Source organism: Sapajus apella, unplaced genomic scaffold (genome assembly GCF_009761245.1).
Source record: "Sapajus apella isolate SASKATOON/1434 unplaced genomic scaffold, GSC_monkey_1.0 scaffold20, whole genome shotgun sequence".
Taxonomy (NCBI): Eukaryota; Metazoa; Chordata; class Mammalia; order Primates; family Cebidae; genus Sapajus; species Sapajus apella.
Genome location: NW_022436960.1, coordinates 22193049 through 22220072, shown reverse-complemented (window position 1 = coordinate 22220072; position 27024 = coordinate 22193049). Strand labels below are relative to the sequence as shown.

The following is a 27024-nucleotide window of genomic DNA, read 5'->3' as shown; positions in this document are numbered from 1 at the left end:
ACAGCCACTTACATGTTAAATGACCTTGGATGAATTACTAATCTCACTGTACCTGAGTTTCTTCATCTATAAAATGGGAACAGTAATAGCACTTACCTCATAGAGCTATGGTAAGGACTGAATAAGTTACATGTTAGCACTCAGAACAATACTTGCCACAATAAATTTTGAAATGAGTGTTCACCACTATTTTATTAGCATTAATATTTTCTGTATCATCACCAGTAAAAAATAATCACTGGCTGGCAGATAAAATAAATAATTGGATGAAAGTAAGAGTGGAGACAGGGAGACCACCAGCTAGCAGGCCACTGCATTAATGTCTGGGCAAATGTTGATTCTGAACCAAGATTACAGAATGGGACAGATTCAAAATATATTTTATTAAGTTGATAAGACTATTCAATGAATTAAATATGCAGAGTGAATCAAAGAAATTAAATGTGACTCCTAGTTTTTAACAACTTAACTGAGATAAAGTTCACACACCATACAATGTATCCAATTAAAGTGCACAACCTAATGGCTTTTGGTATATTCACAGAGGTGTACAACCAACACCACAATCAATTTTAGAACATTTCATTACTCCAAAAAGAAACCCCATACCACCCATCACGTTGACACTTGTATTCTTGCAGTTGTTTATTTCATCTACCAGCCAGAATCACTATTTTTTAATGATGATACAGATAGTATAACTATCAGTATCTAAAGATTTAATTATTCCGGACATTTCATATAAACAGAACTATACAATATGTATTCCCTTGTGACTGATTTTTCATATGCATAAATTTTTCAAAGTGTATCCATGTAGTAAAATCTATTAATACTACATTTCCTGTAGCTAAATAATAATTCATTGTATGACTATACCACATTTTATTTATCCATTCATCAGCCAATGGACATTTGGATTGTTTCTCCTTTAGGTTATTGTAGACATTTGGCTGCGGTGAACATGTGTGTACAAGTTTTTGGTGGCAAATGTCTTCATTTCTCTTGGGCATATTTCTAGGTTATATGTAACTCTATGTTAAACTGTTTAAGTAACTGACAGACTGCTTTCTAAAGTGGCTGCACCATTTCCTATTCTCACCAGAAGTAGATACAGGTTCTAATTTCTCTGTATCTTCTCCAACAGTTGTTACTATCTTTTTTATTATAGCTGTCCTATTGAGTACAAAGTAGTATCTCTTCGAGGTTTTGCTTTCCATTTCGCTGACGGCTAATATGTTCATTTTCATGTGCTCATTAGCCATTTTACGTCTACTACAGAGAACTGTCCATTCAGACCTTTATCCAGTTTTTAATTGGGTTGTTTGTCATTTCATTATTGAGTTACAGGGGCAAAGCAAAGTACCTTAAGGAAAGGCAAGGTTAATTTAGAAAGCAATAATGGTCCAATCTAATAGGTATGGTAGTGCACACAAGTTGTTAGCTCTTAAAGTCAGAGACTCAGCTATCATTTACTTTAAACGATATAGTTGACCCTTTCATGGAACCTAGCAGAACAAATATCAAATATTTTAAAGAACATATGAAAGTACTGCAATACTCTCAAAAAAAGAGGAAAGGAAAAAGAAAGAAATTCTTCAGTTCTAATACAAGGCTATAACATTTAGAAGTTATTTCCTGCAGAGATTAACAAACAAATTTTACTTCATAGGTCAATTCAAATCAGTTGGCAGTGACTACCTAGGACAGCGTTTTCAGAGTGATAATGAAGTTGTGACTGTCTCAGAAGAAACTAAGTATAATAACATATTCCATGAGCATCCGAAGGTGTAAACGGGGGCATGTGTGATAGAGCACCATCCCAAAGAAGGTTTATATATTTTGAAAACATAAAAGCAATTAAAGAAGATTGTTAAGGTGCAAAGGTTAAAAACTTAAGAGAGATTTAGAGTACACACTTAATATCAGAAAATGAGCAAATAAAATGCAAAGACTGTGTTTCTACCAAAATATGTAGTTGGTGCCACTTTCAGAATCAGAATATCAGATCAAACAGATCATTGATCTAACTTAGTATGTCATTTCACACATACCCAGAGCCACTTTCTACTAATTCTCTTTTTTTGTTTGTTTGTTTGCTTGTTTCTTTTGAGACAAGGTCTCACTTTGTTGCCCAGGCTAGGGTGCTGTGGCACCATCATGGCTCACTGCAGCCTCAATGGATTCTCCCACTTCAGCCTCCCTAGTAGCTCTGCCTAGAGGCATGCACCCTTACACTCAGCTAACGTGTGTGTGTGTGTGTGTGTGTGTGTGTGTGTGTTTGTTTTGCTTGTTTTACATTTTTTGAAGAGATAAAGTTTTTCCACGTTGCCAAGGCTGACAATCCGCATTTTCGTATAACTCAACAAAGACAAAATGATGAGACTTACTTTTTCACGTAGTTGAAGGTGTAAGTGACATGAGGTGTGAATATCACCAACAAGTCTTACACAATTCAGTAGTAATGAAAGTCTGGATAAATTATCAATGTCAACTCATTAACTCTAATGCAGAGATGATTTCACATTAGTCTGTATATATATCACATTTCATCTCTTCAGCAAAAGTAAAGTTGCATAACACTTGCTTCTAAATACCACTTTCAAAATGGTGACTCAGAGAAAATTTAAACAATGACAGACCCCAAATATATATAGCATAAAAAGATAACAGTTTTAGCGATTAAATCATATAGCCTACAAGTTTACAACCATTCTGTATTATAGACATATCACATATAGATATTTTACCTCTCTAGGTTTTCAGAAACTGAAGGGATGGTGAGAATTTGGAATACAGACTGCGTAGTAGCTGAAGAAATAGAGCCTCAATTTCCAAACTACACAAGCTAATTTAACGTGATCTTGTAGTGATACTGAGTAATTTTTAATTTACTGCAGGCAAACAAAATGGATTCTGAGAGCCCCTTCTGTGTGAATTTCGGGATGTGATTGAGAACATTAATCTGTCAGACTCTGTTTGTAGGGAGAGACAGCCAAGTCTAACCACTTTAAACCAAAACAAGAGGGCAAGAAAGGCTGTATCTGGTCAAGAAGGCCATAAAGGAGGCTAGATGGATACAAGGGCTTAACACCAGGAAACTTCTCATTTGTTTCATATCTTTGTTTTTTTCTGAGTGTTGGCTTAGTTCTCTGCTATCACTGACAGTTTTCTCTTCTTCACATGAAATATGGTTTGTGATAGAAAAGTTTTATAAACCTTTGATGGGCAGGACTTATTTTCTGGACTTGTTACTCTGTCAGGATTTGGTCCAGACAGGGTAAAGTGAGGCAGTCAGCGGAAACCAGCAGATGGCAATGAAAGTGATTCCGCTGCCTTCATTGCTCATTGGCATGAGACACTCCCACCAGGTCCAATAACAGTTTGCAAATGCCATAGCAATGACCCAGAAGTTACCACCTCTTTCCATGGCAACAACCCGGAAGTTACTGCCCTTTTCCTTGGAAGTTCTAAATAACCTGCCCCTTAATTTGCATGTAATTGAAAGTGCTTTTGAGTGAGTATAAATACAGTTGCCAAGAGCCCATTCTTTGGTCTCTGGGAGCAATGCCTATAACTTAGCCCTGCACCACAAGGAGCAGTGCCATTTAATAAAAGACTGCTAACACCTCTAGCTCAGCTAGTCCTGAAATTATTTCCCAGGGGAAGCTAAGAACCCTCTTGGGCTAAGCACCAATTTTAGGGCTCGCCTATCCTGTATCAGTTTCAGTGCCATAGCTAAAGCTTTAAAAAGATTATCTTTTCTATTTTGAGTTTGAAATTTTTTACCAAGGAGGGACTAGGAAAGGCCCAGACTAGATCACATCTCTTGAAATAATCCCTGCGGTAAAGGGAAATGAGGTGCTGGGCCAGATCAAGCCTGATTATAGTTATTCACGTGGATGAGGAAACAGAATTCATTAGAAGAGAAGACATAGGACTGCGAAGTCACCCCATGAATATTTATTACATTTGCCAACATTAGCAGATGAAACACAGAAGTCAGAAAATTAAGCTAAGAAGAACAATTTGGAATGAAACTATGGCAATCTAGTTACTAAAAGACAAAGTTACTAAAAGACAAGTATTTGTTTTCAAGACCTATTAACAGTGCACCACCACAGCAAGGGTAAAAGATATGGTCCCTGGCCTTAGAGTATTTAGTCTAATGGGAAAGACGGACAATATATAATAAATACATAAGCACACATATGCAAATAAAATTATAGTACTCTGAAGTAAATTAACAGGTTGTAAAGACAGAAACACAGAAAAGAACCTACTTAGCTTGGGTAATGGAGCAAGGTCCCCCTGAGGAGGTGACATTTCAACTGAGACCTAAAGGAGGAGGCCAAAGCCATGTGCATAGGGAGGTGGGGGCTGCAGGGGAAACGAGGTAGGGGTAAAAAAACTTAGTGTGACAGCTGTGAGGCAGAAATTGCCTCAGAATATGAGAGAAACAAGACTAAGACCAGCATAAACTATGTCAGAACACAATACTCAAGATGAAAGGGGAGAATGGATGAAGCTGGAGAACAGGCAGAAGGAATGTTGCAAATCACGGTAAAGAACTGGGATGTTTTCCTAAATACATGGTCCATTGAAAGGTTGAAGGAGAGTAGTTCAATGTCACAAAATGAATAATCCAAGCTGCTGAGAGGTGAATGACAGGAAAGGGCCATGATTAACTGTGGATAAGGAAATATTGCATTATTCCCTGCATTCCCAGCCAAGCCACATTCTACAAATAAATCTCTTCATTATCCATGAATCCAAGGTTTGTTATTTAACTCTGAGTTTCAACTTCCCCCATAATAAAAATAGGAATAAAAATGCGTAACTCAAATGGAAGATTATCTGAGAAATTATGTATTACAAGCCTTGGTATATGGTAGGTACTCAGAAAATATTAGGTCTCTTCTCATTTACTTCCTGTGTAGCTAATAAATGCTCTTCCAAATTCATCAGCAGGTGCTAAGTTTTGAAAAATAAAAAACTAGACCCAGAAAACTTGCTCTAGGCAGTGGAAACAAAATGTGTAAGGAATGTAGACAACCTAGTCTGAATGGAAAATAACCTTGACTTGATCAAAATATTTATTAACCTCTATATTCTAAACCAAAAATCTGAACTATGAATTTAAGTATAAATTCTAAATTCAACAACCATCCAAATTCTCTACAAAATCTAGACAATACACAGAAAACCCAGGTATGAAGGCAAATAAATGTCCTTGAATTGTTCATCTTTCTGATTTGCCCAAGTTATCTTCATCTACCCAGGTGCACAATCGTGTTGTTCTCTACCTTTTTTAAAAAAAGTATATAGAAAATTTAAGAATTCAAAGAGTCTATGAAAATAATTTCTGTACATCTTTAATTTTCCTTCTTACACATTGGTATTATGTCTATAAATTGTCTATATTGTAAGATGTCTTAAATAATGTTTACATACAAAATATTTTCTCATAAATAGGATTGATATTGAGTATATGAGCTTCGGCTTACATTCATCATCTTGGACTTCCCAAGAGATCTCAACAACCCTGGCAGTCATGCAACAGATGATTCTCTCATAAAAAGAATAAAACCAAAAAATGGCCAGTGTAGATGATCCTCTAGGGCTATGCTGTTCAATATGTCAGCCATGAGTCACATATGGCTACTAAACATTTGAAATGTGGCTGATTGGAATTCAGATGTGCTATAAAGGTAAAATATATGACAGATTTTGGCATCACAGTTGAAAAACAAATGTAAAATATCTCAGTAATGTTTCATATTGATTACATGTTGAAGTGGTCATATTTAGGATATAATAGGTTACATAAATACATGATTAAAATTAATTTCACTTTCTTTTTACCTATTTAATAATTTTTTATTATCAGAAAATTTAAAATTATGCATGTAGCTCATGTTTGTCTTGTTATATTTCTTTTAGAGAGCATGGCTCCATTATGATGTACATTTTAAATTAAATCAACTCTGCATAAATCTGTTATAGAAAAAGTCAGGATATAAATAAATAAACAGGTAAATTCACGAGTAAGTGGATAAATAAAGTTCATGATATTATATCTCTGGTTAAGTGATTTCAAAACATTGCTCAATAATTGAGGAAAGTGATAAGCATAAATAATTAGTTAAGCGTTTAAGTTAGCATTACATTTTCTCTGGTGAAAAAACATGCATTAAATTAAATGGTTATGGGTCACATATTGTGCTAGGTCACGGAATACCTACATATTTAAGACAAGGTTACTGCTGTCATGTGGTTTATAGTTTTATGGAAAGATATAAACAATAAAACAAATAATTGCAATAAAATGTTTTTGGTGCTGTAAGAAAGGCATTTAGTAGTTCTCTAAAAGAAATGTATGAGGCATTTCTCTTGTTTCAGAGAATTGACACTAATATCCATTTTATCCTTTGGAGCTCAGGATAGCCAAATGTTCTTCAGTGTGTGGGGGGGTGTCCTGAACCATTAAGGATGTTCAGTTTAAATTATTCATAGTGTCACTGTTGAGAAACACCCAGCGTCATGCCATGCTGTGAACAGGATCACCACTGCAGAACACAAGACAAATATCGTAAGTATTTTCTGATGCTGGTTACTGAACACTGTAGTGACTCCAGAGACTGACCAAATACTGTGAGACCCCATCCTAAGAATGCAATCAGCATAAGATTACACAATATCATCTCTGTTCTTTGGTGTGTAAAATCCATACACATATACACTAACATATCATGTATACATATGTATATATGTTACAGTCATACATATATATATAAATGTAACATGTATCAATAATATAGTTTGCCATTTTCAGTCTCAGGAAAGAAAAAATAAGTGTATTGAAGTATATAACAGCTATAAAACAGAATGTTCATATACAAGCTTCTCTTTAAACTTTTTCCTTTACAAATACTTTTGTCACTGAAACAGGAATACCAATCTTGCCATTCTTATCTGATTCCCAACAGACAATCAAGCAGAAAAGATGAAGAAGATGAGGAGGAGGAGGAGGAGAGGGAGGACAGCATTCTATCACCTGGCAGCAGAGGTCACTCTTTATTCCTTTTAAACATTCCTAAGGGTATTGCCAATCTAGAACGGTAGGGTGAGCAAAAGACATTCCTCACTTAATGCAAAATGCCAGAATCCTTAAAGGTGAAATGAGTCAAACAACTGCCATTAATGTAGTGATTATATTAAGGTAATCACTATTTGATAACAGTAACTTTTAAGTATGTATGAAACCTATACACGTGTCATACTTCACTGTCAAACCTGCTCATTGTTTTCACCCAAATCAAAGAAAGATTCTTTAAAGACTCATATTCTAGAATTGTATTCAGGCTGGAGACAACAGAAATGTTTTAATCAATGCTTAAACCTAGGGTAGTGAAGTTATTTGCCTCAAAAATAATGGTGTAGTACCCTTTTTAAAATGTCTTACTACATAAACTTAATTGGCTCTATAAGAAGTGAAAACTTTAAACCATAAATTATGGAGGGAAATCTAGCACAATAGTAGAATAGTGTCCAAAAAGTGATACCCTTTTTGCATTAAAATATTCAGGGCTAATTATGATTTTAGCACTTGTTTTTATCCTTGCTTTGTTCATTGGCCAAACTTAAACACTTCTCATCTCTTTCAATGAAAAGTGGTGCTATTATGTTCCTGGAAGCATGAGCAGGGTTCCTCAAAGCCTAATTTTAAGGTCTTAATTGGCTGAGGCAATGGGAGACCATACAAAGCCCACTTCACAGAGAAGGGCAAGATTGCCAGGTCACTTGAGAACAGATGAAGAGCTAACTGGAAGCTATTGCTGAAACCTTACACAGTGTTCTGGGAAGTTTTAGCAAATAGTAACTTGTGCAGAATGGAACACAATCATCCATCATCATAAAACAGAACCCAGAGGGGTTGAAGTTAGCTTGTAGAAACAGAACAGTTAAAACTGTTATCCTCACTTAATAATTGAGTACCATGACAAATGAGATAAGCCTTATGGAGATTGGGGACTGTGACTGGTTCTGTGGTACGCTATTGATTTCAAATATTTGGCCTCCTCATGACCTTTAGGTCTCGGGAATCATGTGCTCACAATTAAAGAGGGTTGCTATTTACTAACACTTTTGTTCATTTAGTATTACTGAACTCAAAGTCTACTTAAAATTTGCAATGCTGAAGAATAATTCATTCGTCCATCTGTTTGTGCACCCAATATTTGTGGTGTGTTATGGAATAAAAGACACTTAAGACATTGAATACAATCATCTCAACTTTCAATCAGTTCAATACTTAATAAGATAATAATAATAATTTATCAAAATATATACATTATAAGAACAGCCGATCTGGAATTGTTTTAAGTAAATTATTTCCTTTTTCATCAACCCTAACCAATGGTGACAGGTTCCCGAAACAAACAAATCAGGCAAGACCAAATTTTATTTGTGAAATTCAAGACTCTATGAAAAGAGGTAAAAATCTGGAATTAACCTCTGAAAATTTTTAAAATTATTCCATGTTTACCTTAACAATAAAGACACATACTAGAAAAAGATATCCAATAATAATTTACACATTTGGTATTGACAGTAGGACTTATACTGATTTCCATATACTGTCTAGTGTTCAACCGAAAGCTCAGACACTTCCTGAAATTTCAATAAGATGTTTATAAATGTGCTTTACTTTACTATTACAAAAATATATGAGCAGCTTAATGTTTCTTCTTTTGCAGGATAGTTCCCTATGCTATTTATGACTATATAGCATAGCCTCTTTCCCTCGTTGTTTGTTCCTTTGTTCATTCACTCATTACTTAACAACTATTTATTGTACACCTACTATATATATATAGAAGTCAGTATTTGAAAATAACAAGGAAAACCTCCACCTGTCCCTATTACACACCAAGGGTGTTTTCTCTTTTTTTCCCTCTATTGGCAACTGGAATTCGATTCTCAAGTTTAGGTTTACTTTTTGTCATTCTTATTTCCTAATGCTTTTTTTTTGAGACTGAATCTTGCTCTTTTGCCCAGGCTAGAGTGCAGTGGCATGATCTCAGCTCACTGCAACTTCTGCTTCCCAGGTTCAAGCGATTCTCGTGCTTCAGCCTCCGGAGCAGCTGAGATTACAGGCATCTGCCAGTAAGCCCAGACAATTTTTGTAGTTTTAGTGTAGATGGGGTTTACCCATGTTGGTCAGGCTGGTCTAGAACTCCTGATCTCAAGTGATCCACCTGCCTCAGCCTCCCACAGTGCTGGGATTACAGGCGTGAGACACCATGCCCAGCCCCCAGTGCTTTTTCCTGCAGATAATATACCCCTTCTTTATCTCTAGTAACTATTCCAGAACACAAGTTCTTTCTATTTCAGGTTATCGACAACAAGAATGACCTGCAATTGACGAAAATTTAATATCCAAGCAGGAAAAGTTATCTGACTCCAAGAATTATAATATGCTAGAATTATGGTACAAGGGAAAGCTCATGCTGATTAGAGAAGATTATAATTCACAAAGTTAAAATCCTGTAAGAAAAATCTCCCTCTGGAGAAAGTATGCAGTTGAAAAGATCTCAAATTCTTAAATGATATTAATTCTAATTAATTAATTTATATGGAATAATCAGGCCTTGATATTTTTCAGCTACATTGGTAGCTCTTTCAGAAACCACAAATTGAGCAAATGAGATCTGAAAATACTTTTGTTTCCCAAAACTACATCTTCCCCAGTAAATGCTCTAACCATTCAATTATTACATTTACATTCCTTTACCTGGAATAAGAAAAGGGAACAAGGAATATAAGGAACTATCTATAAAAACAAGTAAGTAACATCTATAAGATCCTTTTTGTAGGCAATCAGAATATGTCTCACACTTTTCTTCCCAGTATCCAAATCCCCTAAAACAGCGGTCCCTGTTACCTTCCCTTGTGGTATAGAAACCAACAGACATCTCCTATCTCTGATGACCATGACAGCCATGATGTGTTTGATTTAGCCAAGGCTTCAGGAGCTTATAACCTTGTACCAATAGGGAAAATCCCTATTAACAAAAAGCATGAAGAAAAACTTTTCTTTACAACTGACCCTGTAACCTGTAATTTATATTCCCTCCGAGTGAGTATTTATAGCACTTCATAGTCATAAAAGACAGAAAGCAAGGTCTCTTAAGTGGTTGCTTCTTTGGAAGTACCAAACCTACATAAGAAAAGAACTACAGAACCAACTAGACCTACTCCATCAACAACCCCTCCCTTTTAAAAAACATGCACCCAAATCTATACACTCCTTTTCATAGCTTTATATGTAAACTTTTGTGTAAATTCTTGGCATTAATCTGAATTAACATTTTAAATTCCCTAAAAGCAAAGAGTGCCATCTTTGATATATGGAATTCAATGAAACATTACACACTCCAAAGATGCTAACAGGCAGTCTTTGAAAATAAGTTGCTTTTGTCTTGCCTATGGCTTGCTTGTGCAAGACAAGTACTTGAATCAGCACAAATTGAACTTAAGGAGAAATATATAAGCTATCCAGCTAAATGTGCATTATATATGTGCATTTAATACTACTGCCTAGCTAATAATACAAATAAGTGAATATTTCAAGGAAAAAGGAATTTAAAAAGAGAGTGAATATAGTTTAATGAGTACATAATTATTAATATTTAAAAAAAATAAGCTTTGGAAGTGAGCTGCTGGAAGGTGAACAAAATACTTGAGAACTGGAAATTTTAAAAGGTGGTGGCAGGGGCAGACATTTCCAGGTGCTTCTGGTAGAAAACTGATCTGAAAAAAGGTTGCATAAAAATTGCAAATGAAAAATAAAATAGACATTTGCACAGAACTAGAGCTGTGATAAAGAAATAAGATTCTCAGTCACCTGAACATAGTTATGAAAGCATGGAAACTAAAAGACAAGTACAATACCATTGTGAGAGAGTTCTAACTGCTTTACATAGAGAAACGTACCTGAGGTCAAACAACATGCCTTGTCTAACATCGACCTTATGCCAGGACTTAAACAAAAATAAGGTTACAATTCAATTTAGCAGAGAGGGAAATCATAAAGAAGTAGTAGGGTATATTACTTTAACATGAAATAAAGATCAATTTACAATAAAGTAAAATATATATATATATATATATATATATATATATATATATATATTAAAATTTTGCATTTAGAAGCCTCAAGGGAAGCACAGGTATTCATGTCAGCTCACTCCAGAAGTCAGAGGGAGTTACGGAAGTGGAGAGAGCAAATCTTAATGCAATCTTCTGCCAGAAAATATAGAACCAAAAAAAAAAAAAGCCCGAATAACCAAAGCAAAGATTGCATGATTAAGTCTCTAAAAGCAATTGCAAATAAAAGAAACATCAAGTTGGACCTAATTAAACTGAAGAGCTTGTGCACAGCAGAAGAAACTATCAACCTATAGACAACCTACAGAATAAGACAAAATACAACAAACAGACCTACAGAATACAACAACCTACAGAATAAGAGAAAATATTTGCAAATTCTGAATCCAACCATGGTCCAATATCCACAATCTGTAATGAACTTAAACAAATCAACAAGCAGAAATAACCCCATTAAAAAATGAGCAAAGGACATGAACAAATACTTCTCTCAAAAGAAGACACGTGGCCAAAAAGCATACGAAAAAATGTTCAACATCACCAATCATTAAAGAAATGCAAATCAAAACCACAATTAAACACCATCTCACACCAGTCAGAATGGCTATTAAAAAATCAAAAAATAACAGATGTTGGCATGGTTGCAGAGAAAAGGGAATGCTTATACACTGCTGGTGGGAATGTCAATTAGTTCAGCCACTGTGGTAAGCAGTTTGGCAATTTCTCAAAAAATTTAAAACAAAACTACCATTCAAAACACAATCCCATTACTGGGTACATACCCAGAGGAATAAAAAGCAATGAAATAATGTCATTTGCAGCAACCCTGGCTTATGGCTAAGTAGTATTCCATGGTGTGTGTGTGTGTGTGTGTGTGTGTGTGTGTGTGTGTGTGTGTGTATATATCACATTTTCTTTATCCACTCATTGATTGATAGGCATTTGGGCTGGTTCTATATTTTTGCAATTACAAACTGTGCTGCTATAAACATGCATGTGCAAGAGTCTTTTTCATATGACTTATTTTCCTCTGGGTGGATACCCAGTAGTCAGGCTGCTAGATCAACTGGTAGATCTACTTCTAGATCTTTAAGGAATATCCATATTGTTTTTTATTGTGGTTGTACTAGTTTACATTCCCACCAGCAATATAAGTGTTCTCTTTCCAACACATCCATGCCAACATCTATTTTCATTTTAATTTTTTAATTATGACCATTCTTGCAGGAGTAGGTATCACCAAATTTTACATGAAGATATTTGCTTGAAGGTAGGTACTTAATTGAAATTGTTTGCTTCTCCTTTCCTCCTTTAACCAACATCACTATGATAAACACATCCTGTGAAATATGAGGATTGGTGTGTTTAAAACATATCTCAGAAGACACAGTACACACTGCAGCCATTCTCTCTTCCTTGAACTGTCAAACTAAACTCAGCATGAACAAAGATAGAAATATTAACAAGTATCCAACAGAGGCCTCACTGATGTGGAAGAATAAGAGATGGTATTACTTATTACCTCTTTGGAGTGTACGCATTGAATAGCCATAGTCACAGCATGCTTGGAAAATAAGACCAGTCCCTTATTTCAATGTAAGCTTACAGTTTCACCTCAAGAAAAAATAAGAAAATTGTCATAATCACCAGCATTTCATTGTAACTAAATCATACTATACAGATATCTCTCCCCTTCTAAATATCTTTTAAGAATGGAATCCTTCCAACTGCCATAAACATTTTAGTTTCTATTAACCTCATAGATTCAAAGTATGCATTCTTACATCTTAGCTACATCCGCCCAACTGTAATTTATATCTCTTTTCTCAAGATGGAAAGTGCTTCTTATTTAAGTTATATTGGGTCATTTTATACTCAGAATAGACGAGCGCAAAGAGAAATGTTAAACATAAGGGCAACTGCTGTAACATTGAGAGACCCAGCTGAACTTTTAGCTGGAGACATGATTGTCTAAACTGGGAAAAGGAGGAAGAAACTGTGGATCATAAATTATATGTACACCTGTTCTGCCCCCAGTGAACTTTGAAAGCTTTGCAAAGAGACAACATTACATGACCACAAAAGTATAAGTTAGTCAGTCAGACAGAGCAGCTCTTGGAAATAGTTATTTCATGGAATTAATGTAGATGACTACAAAAACTCATTTGTACTTTTGAAAACCATAGTGTCCATTAATCACTGTGAATTTTAAAAACAATAGAAAGGTGTGGTCTTGAGTGACTGATTGGAAAGTAGTTATCACTTTCCTGGTATAGGCACACAAAAGGAAGGTTTGTTCTTAGTTTCCTCTTTGTGGGAGAGAAAGGTTGTATACCATAACATTAGAATTAAGTTCATTAATTGGGCCTTGAGGCTTGATGTTCCTGGGAGCTATTCAACAAATTATAGGTAATCACAGACTAAAATGATGTGAAAGAAAGTTTTAGAAATATTAGAGCTATCACAACAAGGGAGTTAATACCTTAACAATAAAACTATTGTTTCTGGATAAGTATTTTTAATGGTATAGTCATTATGATTGCTTAAAGACTTTGAAATTTTGACAATTCCATTTTCTTTCAAATATTCTTAACAAAAAACTTGTTATCTTTAAACGTTCAGGGATTGATCCCAACAAAGTGATGAAAGACAGGTTGGTTCCAATTTAGAAGGCTCACTGAGGTTGACAGAGTATTACTGGTTCATTTTGATATGTTATATAGTAGTGTAAACACAAAATCAAGTTTCACAAAGTCTGCTCCCATCTGTAACTCACTATCAATCCTGGAGAAATAACCTACCCCCACTTCCCTCCCAGCCTCAACTGCCTCAACTGTAAAATAGGATTAATAATCTCACAAGGTTATTTAAAACCTGCACATTACCAAACCCTCAAGAAATGTTAGGTTCCTTCATTTCCCTAATGATCATCTCAAGGAATGAAAGTAAGTAGCTGAACACTAAGATCTAACATCACGTTTATAGGACTGTGGGTAGTGACTTTTTCAAAATATGATGTAACTAAAAAATTACTTTTAAATATTGAGACAACAAGGTCAATAGTCTCAATAGGGAAAAAAAAGCAAATCTGTAATCTCTCATGGTTGATGTGACAGAATGGTTTATCTGATCTAGGAAGGAGAGCATGTGTATCAAAATCTCTCCACATACTACGAGGGAGAACTGGAAGGGCTTAACACTGGACAGATAAAAAGGGAAAAGATTATTTTGTTGCCAAGCATACTAGTTTCAAAAGGTACACTGAAAACACTTAAGCTAATAAAATTATAAGGGAGTATAGCTTCTGTTGAAGATACCATAATAAGCAAAAAGAAAAGAAGTAGGAAGGAAATCTGCCATCCATTTATCCATCCATCTATCTATCCATCTGCCCCCACACACTAACATCCATTAAATGTGTTTGCTTCCTATTAAATATAAAATATGGTGCCAGATGCAATGAGAAAACAAGAAATTAAAATTTAGTATTAAATAACATATATGCAGATAACCAGAGGAAACGGTAATAAGTAGCAAATGTCATGTAATCTTACCTAAACGTTTTAATTGCAATGGAGTGGTAAAACAAAAAATTTGCACTAGCAAAGTTGATTTAAAAAGGGCTAGAGTTTACATAGAAAGAGAAAAGAAAAAAAATGGTAGGGCTTTTATAACAAAATTTAACTTTATTTGATTAGCAGTGGGAAAACCACCGAGGTTTCTAAGCTGGGGAGTCATGGGATTAAAGATGTGTTTAATGAAGATTCATCTGGCAGAACTGATTGGAGCAGGGGTGTATGTGTGTGTGTGTGGTTTCTCCAATAAAACCTGTTAGAGGTCAATGTGGGTGTGTTGTAAGCAATTTGTTACAAAAAATACAAAACCAAAATCGGTGATTTACTTTTTCGTATTAATTTAGGGGTATTCGAGGTTATTTCTGTAAGATGTCAGTCTTATCGAATGCTTTATTAAACAGCAGATTAATGAATGCAGAAACAAATAGCTGGAGCCCAGGAAACAGTATGACCTTGAAACACCCACCAGAATGTTCCTGCTTGTAAAAGTTATCTGTGTTAGGCTTTAGCAGGCATATAGGTGAGGAACAAGCCCAGCAGAAAACACAAACAAGTTAGGAAGACCATGCAAGTAAGATGCTTCTGTAATCTTTGTAGGTATGAAGCAATAAAGAGCAAATAAGACAAAGGTAGTATAAAGGTTAATTTTATATGTCAACTTGACTGGGCCACAGGGTGCCCAGATATTTGTTTAAATATTATTTTGAATATGTCTGTGAGGATATTGCTAGATGAGATTAACATTTAAATCAGTGGACTGAAGAAAAGCATAATGCCTTCACAATATGATTGGACCTCATCTAACCCACTGAAGGTCCCAACAGAACAAAAAAGCTGAGCAAGAATCACTCTCCCTCTGCCTGAACATCTTCAAACTAGGACATCAGTTCTCTCTTGCCTTTAAGCTTGGACTAAGGCTGGAACTTACACCATCACCTGTCTTGGTTCTTATACCACTGGACTAAGACTGGAACTATACCATCCACTGGACTAAGACTGGAACTATACAATAGGTGTTCTTGGGTCTCTAGCTTGCTGACTACAGATCTAGGGACATCTCAGTCTTCATAACAACAAGGGTGTGTGTGTGTGTGTGTGTGTGTGTGTGTGTGTGTGTGTGTGTGTGTGTGTGTGTGTGTGTATATATATACAGAAACACGCCCTATTGCTACTGTTTCTGGAGAGCCCAGACTAATACAGATGGTCTAAACAGAAAGAGAGGAATGAATATATGAGAAACAACAAAGAAAAACTCTGTAAAATCACCAGTTGTAATGGACTAGGAAATGGGATAATGTAATCTTCTTTCAAATCAAAAACATAAAGATAGATTTTAAATGCTCTCAGGAAAACTCTCAATAAATTTTTTAAAAATTCCCTGAAGCTTCAAATGGAAATTTCATGGCCATAAGGCATATATAAGTTTTACCTACAATATGTTGATATCTTGTACTTTTATATATTTCCATTTTATAGTTCATGACATGCATATGCTTATTTTCAGCAACTACATCTAGTATGTAAACCATTCTGGACCCCAGTGTAATCAATAATAAAGATTAATCAAACTTCAAATACTAAAAATTCAATCATAAATTGAAGTTTAAAACCTACTAAAGGTACACTAGGCATCTGAAAACTCAGTCTGTTAGAGGGTAGAGATGATTTTATTAAATTTACTAAGTGCAGTCGCAAACTTTTTGTTTGCACTTTAGTTTCCATGTAATATGTTTCAGCCAAGTTCTTTTCCACTTCAACCCTTCACAAATGCTGTACTCTCTGCTGGAATGGCTATGCTCATCGCCCCTCACCTGGCCAAGGTCAGGCATCACTTTCTAAGGAAACCCTGACTTCAACATCTCCCTCACCCATACTCTGTGAAGTTAGATCCTCCACATGCTCTTATTATATTCTTTTTCCTGTTTTAAAATACATTAAAACATTTTCATGTTAGCCATTGACACTGTGTCTACTAGAGCAGTTGGCCTTGGTAGATGGCCAACATGAAAATGTTTTGATGTATTTTAAAACAGGAAAAAAGAATATAATACTGAACACAGAATAATAAAACTAGCCTGCGTTATTTGTGTCTTCATTCTAACATAATCAAAAGTTTAATTTTTTTAATGGAGGAAGAGCCTCACGAAAATCTTTAGGGTCTACAAAAGGCGTATTATGTCCCTAGTTACTTTGTATTATTGCTAAGAAATGAAACCCTGATTTTTTTTTTAAAGCTGGATGATAGTACCTACCTGGGAATTAAATGAAATTATAAATTGCTTAAACAGTGTCTGACACATAGCAATAAATGTTAGTTGTTATTACTGTTTAAAACAATAACTGAAAACACTATTGATTACATTGCTTATGGAAAGATCTATATAATACATTCCTCTTGAATTTAGTTTTCTAATAAGTTTGCTTCTCCCAAGGAGTTTCTCTGCTCCATTTACGATAAGAACCATGTAACCTATCAGGCATTCCTCCCAGATGTCAGAAAACTGAGAGCTAAATAAAGTGATAAACCAAAACAACTCCTTCTAGGTGCCTAGGATACTATTTCTCTTTTCTTAATTTTCTTCCTGTGATTTTATTTTTAGGTTTCCATTTATGTTCATTTTAACACTATAGTACAAGTCAAATTAAAACAATAAAATTGGAAAATATGACTATATATGACCAAAGGCTTTACAACAGTCTAAGCCAATAAAGACTTTTTGCATTTCAAGTTGACTTATAATCCATGTAACTTCTTTGAATTTTCATGATATATTTGAAGAAAGTATATCAAATATGTATACATAGGCATAGGAAATTATACACATTTTGAAAATACCACATTTCACACATTTCAAGACCTATCTCAGTACATTTCAAGGTTAATTTAATAGATCAAAAGTAATTTATATATATTCCTAATTTTCTGACAAATGTCCAAAGATGGGTACACATTTCCAAAGAGGGTCAAGCAGGGTGGAAAATTTCTTGATATTGAGGGAACAAGTAGCAGAGAAACTATTACAAATCTCTAATTTCATTATTTTATTGGTATATTACTTTTCCATAGATCCATTAACAAATTCCCACAAACTCAGTGCCTTAAAATGATGCAAATTTACTATGTTACAGTTCTGTAGGTTAGAAGTTCAATACAGGTCTTACTAGCCTAAATCAAATGTTAGCAAGACTACCTTCCTTTCTGGAGGCTCTAGGGAAGAATCTATTTCCTTGTCTTTTCCAGTATCTAGAAGCTGTTCATATCCCTTGGTTCATCGTCCCCCCTCTTTCATCTTCAATAAGCAATCTTCAGTTGAGTCTTTCTCATACTGAATCCTTCTCTGCTTCCCTCTTTCACTTTTAAGGACCATGTGATTACATTGGACAGCAGATAATATAGGATAAGCTCATCTCTAGGACCTTAATTTATTCACAGCTATAAAATCCCTTTGTCATATAAGGTAACATATTCACAGGTTCTGGAGGTGAATAGGTTGTGGACATCTTTTGGCAGAGGAGGGAGGGAATAGGCAAGCATTACTATAATTTTGTACACAGCATTGTAGAAAAGACAGATGGTACTCATCACAATATACCACCAAATCAGAATCTCTCCCAGAAATTCATTTTTGTAACAACAAATAGTCAAAATATACAGAGTTTCTGTCTGCATTTGTTTTAAGGTAGCTCTCATACAAGCTTAAAAGAAACAAAACACAGCAAATATGTGCTTTGAATTTAATGAAAGCTACTTAGTAACCTAAAAGCTCACATCAAATCTATTTTAGCACGGACAGCTTTGTCTTAGTCATCTCCCTAAGTGTGTTCATGATTCAGGTTTAAGGAAGAACAGCTTTGCTGAGCTATGAAGCAGCAGAAATTCACACAAATAATTTACAAGATGGTGAAACGAGAAGATCCAAGGATTCACATAATATATTTAACATTTCTGAATTTTCCAGAACATATTTCAGAATTCTCTCTCTCCTTCACTTTCTCTCGCTTTCTCTCCCCAATGTTTTGGAGGAGGAAAAATATAAACTTTAAATATTTAAACTCCCCAATCAATACTGTCTGTTGCCAACTGCCAACTGAATACATTACTGGAAATGTTGAAAATCTTTATCTCTAAAATTTAGTTCATCCAATAGAATTTTGTTGCCAATTTTAGACCCATTACACAAGAGTGAAAAGAGGGAGAACTCAGAGACATTTACAGTTAACTAAAGAAAAATGAATAACTTTCCATTGCCCATTTACTGACTAAAGACATGAATGTTGATTTCGTATTCAATCAAAGCTGACACCTGCACAGATCTGTATATCAGCAGCCCTAGGCAGATCATTAATTTAATTCTGGTCCTAGGAATATTTAGCCCTGCAGTTTAATTTCAATCCCTGCTGAACTAGGCTGGATTTCAGTTATTAACAAAAGACACATGAGAAACAAAATTACTGTAATGAAATATCCATAAGCAGAAGAGACTAAGAATAAAACATACTTTTAAAAAATTTTTGATTTGACTCTAATAGTGGGCATAATTTTTAAAAAACAATTATAAAGATAGCAAGAAAACAGAAGAAGGGGTAAGTTCATGTTAAATAACTGATGAGTTTCAATATGTTCTCAATTTATCAATTGAAATAATTGATATTTTAATTACCTCTAATGAACTTCTGAACAAGCTGGTCACAATGTAAAAATAAGATGTTAAGGCCAGGTACACTGATTCATGCCTGTAATCCCAGCGACTCAGGAAAACAAGGTCTAGGATTATATGATTCCAGGAATTTGAGACCAGCCTAGGTCATATAGCAAGACCTCATCTCTATAAAAAATTAAAAAATACAAACATTAGCCAGGCCTATGGCATGCATCTGTAATCTCAGATTCTCAGGAGTCTAAGATGGGAGGACTGCTTGAGCCCGAGTGGTCAAGGCTGCAGTGAGCCATGAGGGTGCCACTGCACTCCAGCCTGGGAGACAGAGAGAGACCCCATCTCAATCAATCAAGCAGATGCTAAATCCAATTTTTAAAAATTAACCAGAGTCCAAATAAATTAATGATATTACATTTAGAAATCATCCCCTAAATTACTTCAGAATGTTTAAATATTACACTCCAATACGGAATAGAAAAAATTGCTTCTCCCTGTTTTTGGACTAAAGCACACTTCTATGAGTATCATGATTGTAAATTATCTCTTCCATAAGACAAATCTGAAAAACTGTGTGAAATGATTTGCAGAATAAGTAGTAGATGAATGCGAGACAGGGTAACTAGAAAAATAAACCAATATAAAAATAATGTATAACCACAACATAAAGTATGCAATCCTGTCTAAACTACGTGTTAGAAAAGACATCTACAGTTCGACAATCCCCCTGTTATTTCTGTCTCACAGGTAAATTACAAGAAATTACCCTCTGTTCAGCGATTAACCACCATCTGTAGAAGCAGCATAGAAATTCAGAGGATGAACAGGGAAAAGCAGAATAATCAGCGGAAACGTTTCTCAGAACACTGGGAATGATGAATCTAAAGGAATATTCCATTAAAAAGTTGAGAACACCATTGATAAAGATAAAACAGGTAGAAGTGAATTTTTTGAAGTGCAGAATGTTTTTTAGAGTCAACTTCTTAAACAGTTCAGCAATTTTACACTACTGAAAGAAAAAAATCTAAATCATACATTAGTCTCCCTGCTTAGCCACAGTTTCAATTTGGTTTCAATCACTGGTTGTCAACTGCAGTCAGAAAATAGGTAAGTACAGTATAATAAGACACCTAGCGACACAGAGAGAGATCACATTCACATAACTTTTATTATACTATACTATTATAATTGTTATATTTTATTAATTATTGTTAATGTTTTATTGTTTCTAATTTATAAATTAAGCTTTATCATTGGTATGTATGTATAAGAAAAAACGGTACATGTAGAGTTTGGCACTACCTGCAGCTTCAGGCATCCACTAGAGTGCTTAAGAACACATGCCCACACATAAGGGGAGTCTACTGCATCTCTTAATACAGTAAAATAACTCATGCTTACAGCCATGTATACAGCCAGAATAATCAGTGTATTATTCGTGCCAGATTCGTCACTAATGTGGCTCTAATGCTTTGGATATCTATCACATGATAACCTTTGTGCTTTGGAAGCATCTTGCCAAAAACAGATTTGGCAATCTGGCTTAAACAATCCTAAGACTTCTACCAACACAAGTCATGCCAAAGTTTTACAGTGCACATCCGGTGGCTAACAATCATACCTTCTCTCCTTTTCTCCAAATACCATCCTTTCTTTGAGAATATACAAGGGATAGGGAGATAATGTATCTTTCCTCTACTGCCTACTTCTAGGCTATGTATATGTTTACTCTTTCTGTGAACTTATATAAGCCAAGATCAATTAGACCGAATTACAGATGCTGAGAAACTAACAGTCAAAATAAGAAAACCACTACAAAAAGTGTTGTGATATGTGAATCTGCCAAATATACCAGTGTCTTCAAAATACTAAAAGGCTCCTGAAAAAAGAAATCCCTAACTTTTGGCCTTATTCCAAGATTCACTTCTCTACCTTTGTTTTTGCCCTTATCCATTCCTATCTTCTGGAATCCTGCTATACGAGTTAAACTTCCACCTGTTCAGCCTATCCCATTAACGACCCTTCCACTCAACATTTATAATCAGGTTCAAGCTTTTCTATGATCAGTAGTACATAGAGAATTATACTCTAAAAGTTATAGTCATTCTACTCTTAATGACTGAGACCATTTTAAACACAGGCAAAGTTTTGCTTTTTTTTTATATTTAGGTATTTTGAATTTTTTTCACTTATTATATGGAGAGTTAAATCATAGTGTAAGATATGGCTAGAATTAATACTAACAATGTTATTGTGTCCCTAAATGAATCAGAAAGCTCTTAGAGAATACTGTCATGAAATGAATAAAATATAAATCCTTTAAATATTGCTACTGTAAAATGTAATACATAACTGAAATATTAGAAAAGACAAATATCGTTACTAAATTCCAGAGTCTCATAAACAACACGTAAATCACTCTAATCAAATTACTGAATCAACTTCTGCCAAATATTTGCCAATTTGTATTTTGGTTCTGCAGAGTTTTAATCAGTATCCAAGTAAATTTCAAAACAGGGAAAAATAAACAAATTTGGGCCAATGACAAGATATAATCTCTGTCTTTCTAAATCTAAACTTTGGGGAAAAACTTTGCTTTCTTTAGAAACAGTAATTTTTTTCACTAAATATTAATATTATGGCACCCTATTAACTGTGTTCCTCTAGTGTTCTTTCATTAATTCACTCATTCATTCAGTTATGCAACGATATTTGACATGTCTACTGTGCACCAGGCTCTTTCTAGGCACCGGAGATATAGCATTCAGCAAAACATTAACAAATCACTGTCTTCACTGAAACTCTATACAAGGTGATACATATAACAAAACACATTTCTCAATTGTGTGCCTGTCAAAAATTCACTTAGGCAAGAAATAAGGTATCTTTGGGCCAGGACAGGCCACACCCAAAACCATTACTAGGGTGAAACTTAAAACTGGTGAAATGTATATGTACAAATACATACACATACATACAGAGAGAGATTCATCTCTATATCTATATGTAGAGAGAGAAATGATGCCTATTTCTTTCACTTCCTGCTTCTTTGCTAAGACACAGGTGCTAACTAAAAACAATCTGGGCATTAGTTCTCTGCTGCAAAGCCATTATTCTATGAAGAGGCGGAAGACCATTTTCTTTCTTCTACATCCCTTTACCTGTAGCACTTTCCCTTTTATAACTATTCAGATAAGATAACTCCCTAACAAAGAAACTTTGACAATGGCATATTTCACTTTTAGATGTGCATTCTAACAAATGACACATGACAGTGAGGGACAGATTCAGGAAGCCTTGGTACAGTACATGTTGCTGGGAATGGCTACTTTCTATACATTGTACTTACAGCATGAGGGCAGTGAGGAATTGGTGAAGATCCCATCCACCTAATACAACAAAGCCAAAAGAGTATATCATCTACTCCAAACGGGAAATAATAAGTAAATCGAATTTCATCTTTAAGGTCAAGGAATTTCAGGCCATATCAATTTCTAATTATTCCAAGAAGGAATGCTATGTACACATAATAGCCAAAACCACAACCACCCAGTGCCTAGAAAGCAAGATCAGTCACTTGTTTAAAAAAGAGTCGCCACTTCGGTTTCAGTAATAAATAAGAAAATTACTTTCTATATTTGTTCATATTCACTAGTATTTTGTATAGCAAGAATACAACTATACTACAGAAATGCCCCTCCTGCTGAAAGCTTTTGAAAAATTCCTTGCAACTTACACATAAATCTCAGGTTTCAGTAAACCTGATACTTGCAACATATTCTTACATTAGAACTAAATCTTCCCAGCTGAAGTTTACACCTCTTTACTCTTGTCTTTATTGCCCCTTATAACAATGAAGAATTTCTCAGTGAATAGTTACTAAACTTCTAAGAGCTTCCTGACATTAACCTTTTAATCAATTTCCTCTCCTACAGGAATTTCCAAATTCCAAATCTCCAGACTTACAGGCACAGAATACCCAGAAAGTATATGACAACTCAGATCTATGACTGTAACAGCACTCGGTGGCAGAAACTCCTTGTCCCAGGGCACAGTTAGCCTGGCAGGAGTCACTTACTATGACACTAAATCACACAAATTAACTGTGAGATGGCATTAATTCTAGCAAATAGAAAGTTTGTCATATTTCATTTATAGATAAGTTAACTTATTCCTACTTAATAGATAAGTTTCTAAGACAGCAAAGAGAAGCAAATATAAATTTGTATTAACAATTTAACTTTGATGTGTCAGAAATATCTAAGCTTAATCACTTGCTACATTTTACCTTCTCTACGGGTACCATTGTAAAAAAAAATAAATAAAGTTTAAATCACTCTGCAGATAAATTCTACAGAAAATCTTCCTCCTCTTTTCCTTATGGAAATCCTGCTTTGTTTTTAATATCCAAATAAAATGAAATGCCCTACAAAAGTGTCCCCAGAGGGACCCCAGCAGAAGTAATCAAAACTCTTTCTACCAAGAACATGTTGCTTTTACTTCTAGTAATTAACTTGTTTATAAGTCCTCAACTTTAACAGCATTAGCTTGGTGGCAGATTAAAGTGTTCATTACATCCAAATCCACCAAGTGCATTAATACAATGCTTTTCACACACCAGGCAAAAGACTAACATATCTCTTGTGACAAAAGTTTGGGCCTTTATAATACTTTTTTTTTTTTTTTTTTACATTTTTGATTTTAAGAATTAGATTAAAAAATGTACACCGTTCCTTTCTCCCACCAAATCAACTACTTCCTGACTTTCCTCTTTCTCCCAATGGCAAAACCATTGAGACCTTTGATTCTCCTGTGAGTCCTCTCTCTTCCTTCTATGTTTGCTGAGGACCTTCAGTTGGTCCTCCGCAACATCTTTTGCATTTGTTGCCTGTTTTCCAATTCCACTATCAAGGTCCTTTCTCAGTCCCTCTCTTCCTTTTATAGAGAACATATCAATAGGCCTCTAACTGGACACATTCCCATAATCAATACTAAGAATTTAACAACAGAGTTCCAAAATACATGAAGCAAAAAAAAAAAGAAAAAGAAAAAGAAAGAAAGAAAAGAAAAGAAAAGAAAAAGAAAAAGAAAATAACCAAAAAAAGTGACAGTGATGTTTAAATGTTAATGAAAAAATTCATAGTGAAACAATTTGGCATATGACCTTTATAAAACATTTCATAATAAACGCAGGACGTAGTTTATTTTCCAAATGCATATGTAAAATTCATAGATAGAACAGATTTGGGGCCATAAATGAGTCTCAGTAAATTTCAAAGAATCAAAACCATGGAGAGAACATTCTATGACTACAAGGACATTAGGTTACAAACCCATCATAAAATATATCTAGAAAACGCTCTACATATTTGGAAATTAAGCAGTACACACATACACACACACACACACATACACACACACCCATGGGTCAAAGAACAAATCACAAGAGAAATATTTTTGAATTCATATTAAGTAATAATAAAAACATAACATAGCAAAATTTGTGGAATGTACCTAGCGTATTACTAAAATAAAAATGTATGACTTTAAATGCCTATTTAGGAAAGAAAGGTAAAATAAAGACTCCAACTTAAGAAGCAAAAAAAAGAGTAAATGATATACAAAGCAAGTAAAAGGAAAGAAACACAAATAACAGCAGAGACAAATAAAATATAACAGACAAACAGAAAAATATTAAAAATCTGAAAGTTGTTTCTTTGAAAATACTAATAAAATAAAGCCCTCAGTAAGACAAAAAACAGAAGAGAAAACACAAATTACCAATAATAGGAATACAACAGAAAGCATCAATACAGGTCTTCAAAAATTAAAAGGATTAAAAAGGGGGATATTATGAAAAATTTTATGAAAATAAATTCAATAACTTAGATTAAATTGACAAAATACCCTGAAAAACACACATTCATAAAATTGGCTCAAGAAAAACTAGAAATTCTGAATGGCTCTATATTTATTAAAGAATTTGAATTTGAAATTAAAAATCTTCCCCAAATGAAAACCACCAACCCAGGTGACTTCATTGACAAATTCTACCACATATTTTAAAAGAAACTTTACCCAAATGCTCCCAAAATGTAAAAGGAAAAGATCAAATTAGCTTATTTGATGAGGTGACTTTTAGAATAACATGTAAGTTAAATAAAGACACGATAAAAAGCTACAGGCCAACATTCCTTATGAACAGAGATGCAAAGATTCTTAACGAACAATTAATAAACCAAATCCAGGCACATGTAAGTGAGAAAATACATTATGACAAAGCAGAGTTTATCCCAGGAGTGCAAGGTCAGTTTAATATTTACTGGAGGTCTCAACCACTTAAGCCAAGAAATAAGAAAAAAGGGAGAAGCAAAAATGTCTTCTTTTACAGATAACGTGATCATGTTTGAATAAAGTACTAAATGCTAAGGAACCACCACCATCACCAACAAAAAGCTGCTAGAACCAATAAATGGTCTTAGAAATGTTGCAAAAACAGTTGGTTAATACACCAAAAAATCAATTATATTCCTACGTACCAAAAATAAATGCTAAAATTTAGAACTTTAAAATGTCATTATTATAGCATTAGAAATCACAAAAATTGAAAAAAATCTTTAAAGAGAGTGCTGTTTGCTGAAAACTGTAAGGCCGGTTGCCTCGCTGAGAGTCAAACGTACGCGTCCATCACTCTCCGCGCTTGATAACTACGTCATCACCCAAGCTTGTTATCTGGCCTTGCCACATGGCTTCCCCGCACCCGCCTCTGCATACCATACCCAAGCCTACACTCAGCACTAAACTATGCATCCAACCCCCAGCCCGCTGTTGAAAAACCCTGCTGAAAAATTTTTAAAGAAGCCCCACCAAACCCTGCCCGGTAGCAGTCTGCCCCGTACGCCCCCCGGCCAGCCCACTTACCCAAGGTCCCGCCTGCCTACCAATGGCAACTAGCTCCATGTACTTCCTGCTTCTCAACAGCCAATAGAATTGCCTTCACTTTGTTTCCCCAATAGCCACTCAAGGCCCACTTACCCAAGGTCCCGCCCGCCTACCAATGGCAACTAGTTCCATGTACTTCCTACTTCTCAACAGCCAATAGAATTGCCTTTGCTTTGTTTCCCCAATAGCCAATCAATTGCCCTCCCTCTCCATAAAACCCCACGCCCTGAACAGCCGGGCACGACTTCTTTGGCCCCTTCCTGGACCACAGAACCTAGCCCGGGAGCTGAATAAATTAGCTTCCCATTTTCTTATACTTGCTTCAGTTTCCTCATTTTACCTCAGCAATAAACCTTATAAAAACTACAAAATATTTGTGAGAAAAGTAAAGACTACCTAAATAAATGGATAGATCCAGGTTCATGGATTAGAAGACTCATTACTAAGATGTTCTTTCACCTTAAATTAATGTATACATCTCACAGCATCCTATCAAAACACCACTATGTTCTTTCTAAAAAACTGACAAGCTGATTCGAAATTGTAAAAGGAATTAAAATACTCTATGGATAAAAAGTGAGAAAAAATTAACATTAAATTAAAAAAATAGATATGAAAGCAATCACCTTGAGAAATTATGAACATTATAGTCTTACCTTCTAAAGCATTCTGGGAACCAT

The 27024-nt window shown here is 34.8% G+C and overlaps 1 protein-coding gene and 2 long non-coding RNA genes across 8 annotated transcripts in view; 1 reads left to right on the top strand and 2 right to left on the bottom strand.

Moving 5' to 3' along the window:
- The window catches only part of CEP128 (centrosomal protein 128), a 445248-nt gene that overhangs the window by 202803 nt on the left and 215421 nt on the right, over window positions 1-27024 (bottom strand). The gene's annotated exons all lie outside the window — the stretch shown is intronic.
- On the top strand, window positions 4920-26453 carry LOC116557936. Its single transcript, XR_004271759.1, has 3 exons — window positions 4920-4934; window positions 6151-6157; window positions 26357-26453. It is a non-coding gene; the product is annotated as an uncharacterized LOC116557936 (long non-coding RNA).
- LOC116557937 lies at window positions 13628-19604 on the bottom strand. The gene is made up of 2 exons (XR_004271760.1): window positions 15734-19604; window positions 13628-15703 (listed from the first exon to the last, which is right to left on the bottom strand). It is a non-coding gene; the product is annotated as an uncharacterized LOC116557937 (long non-coding RNA).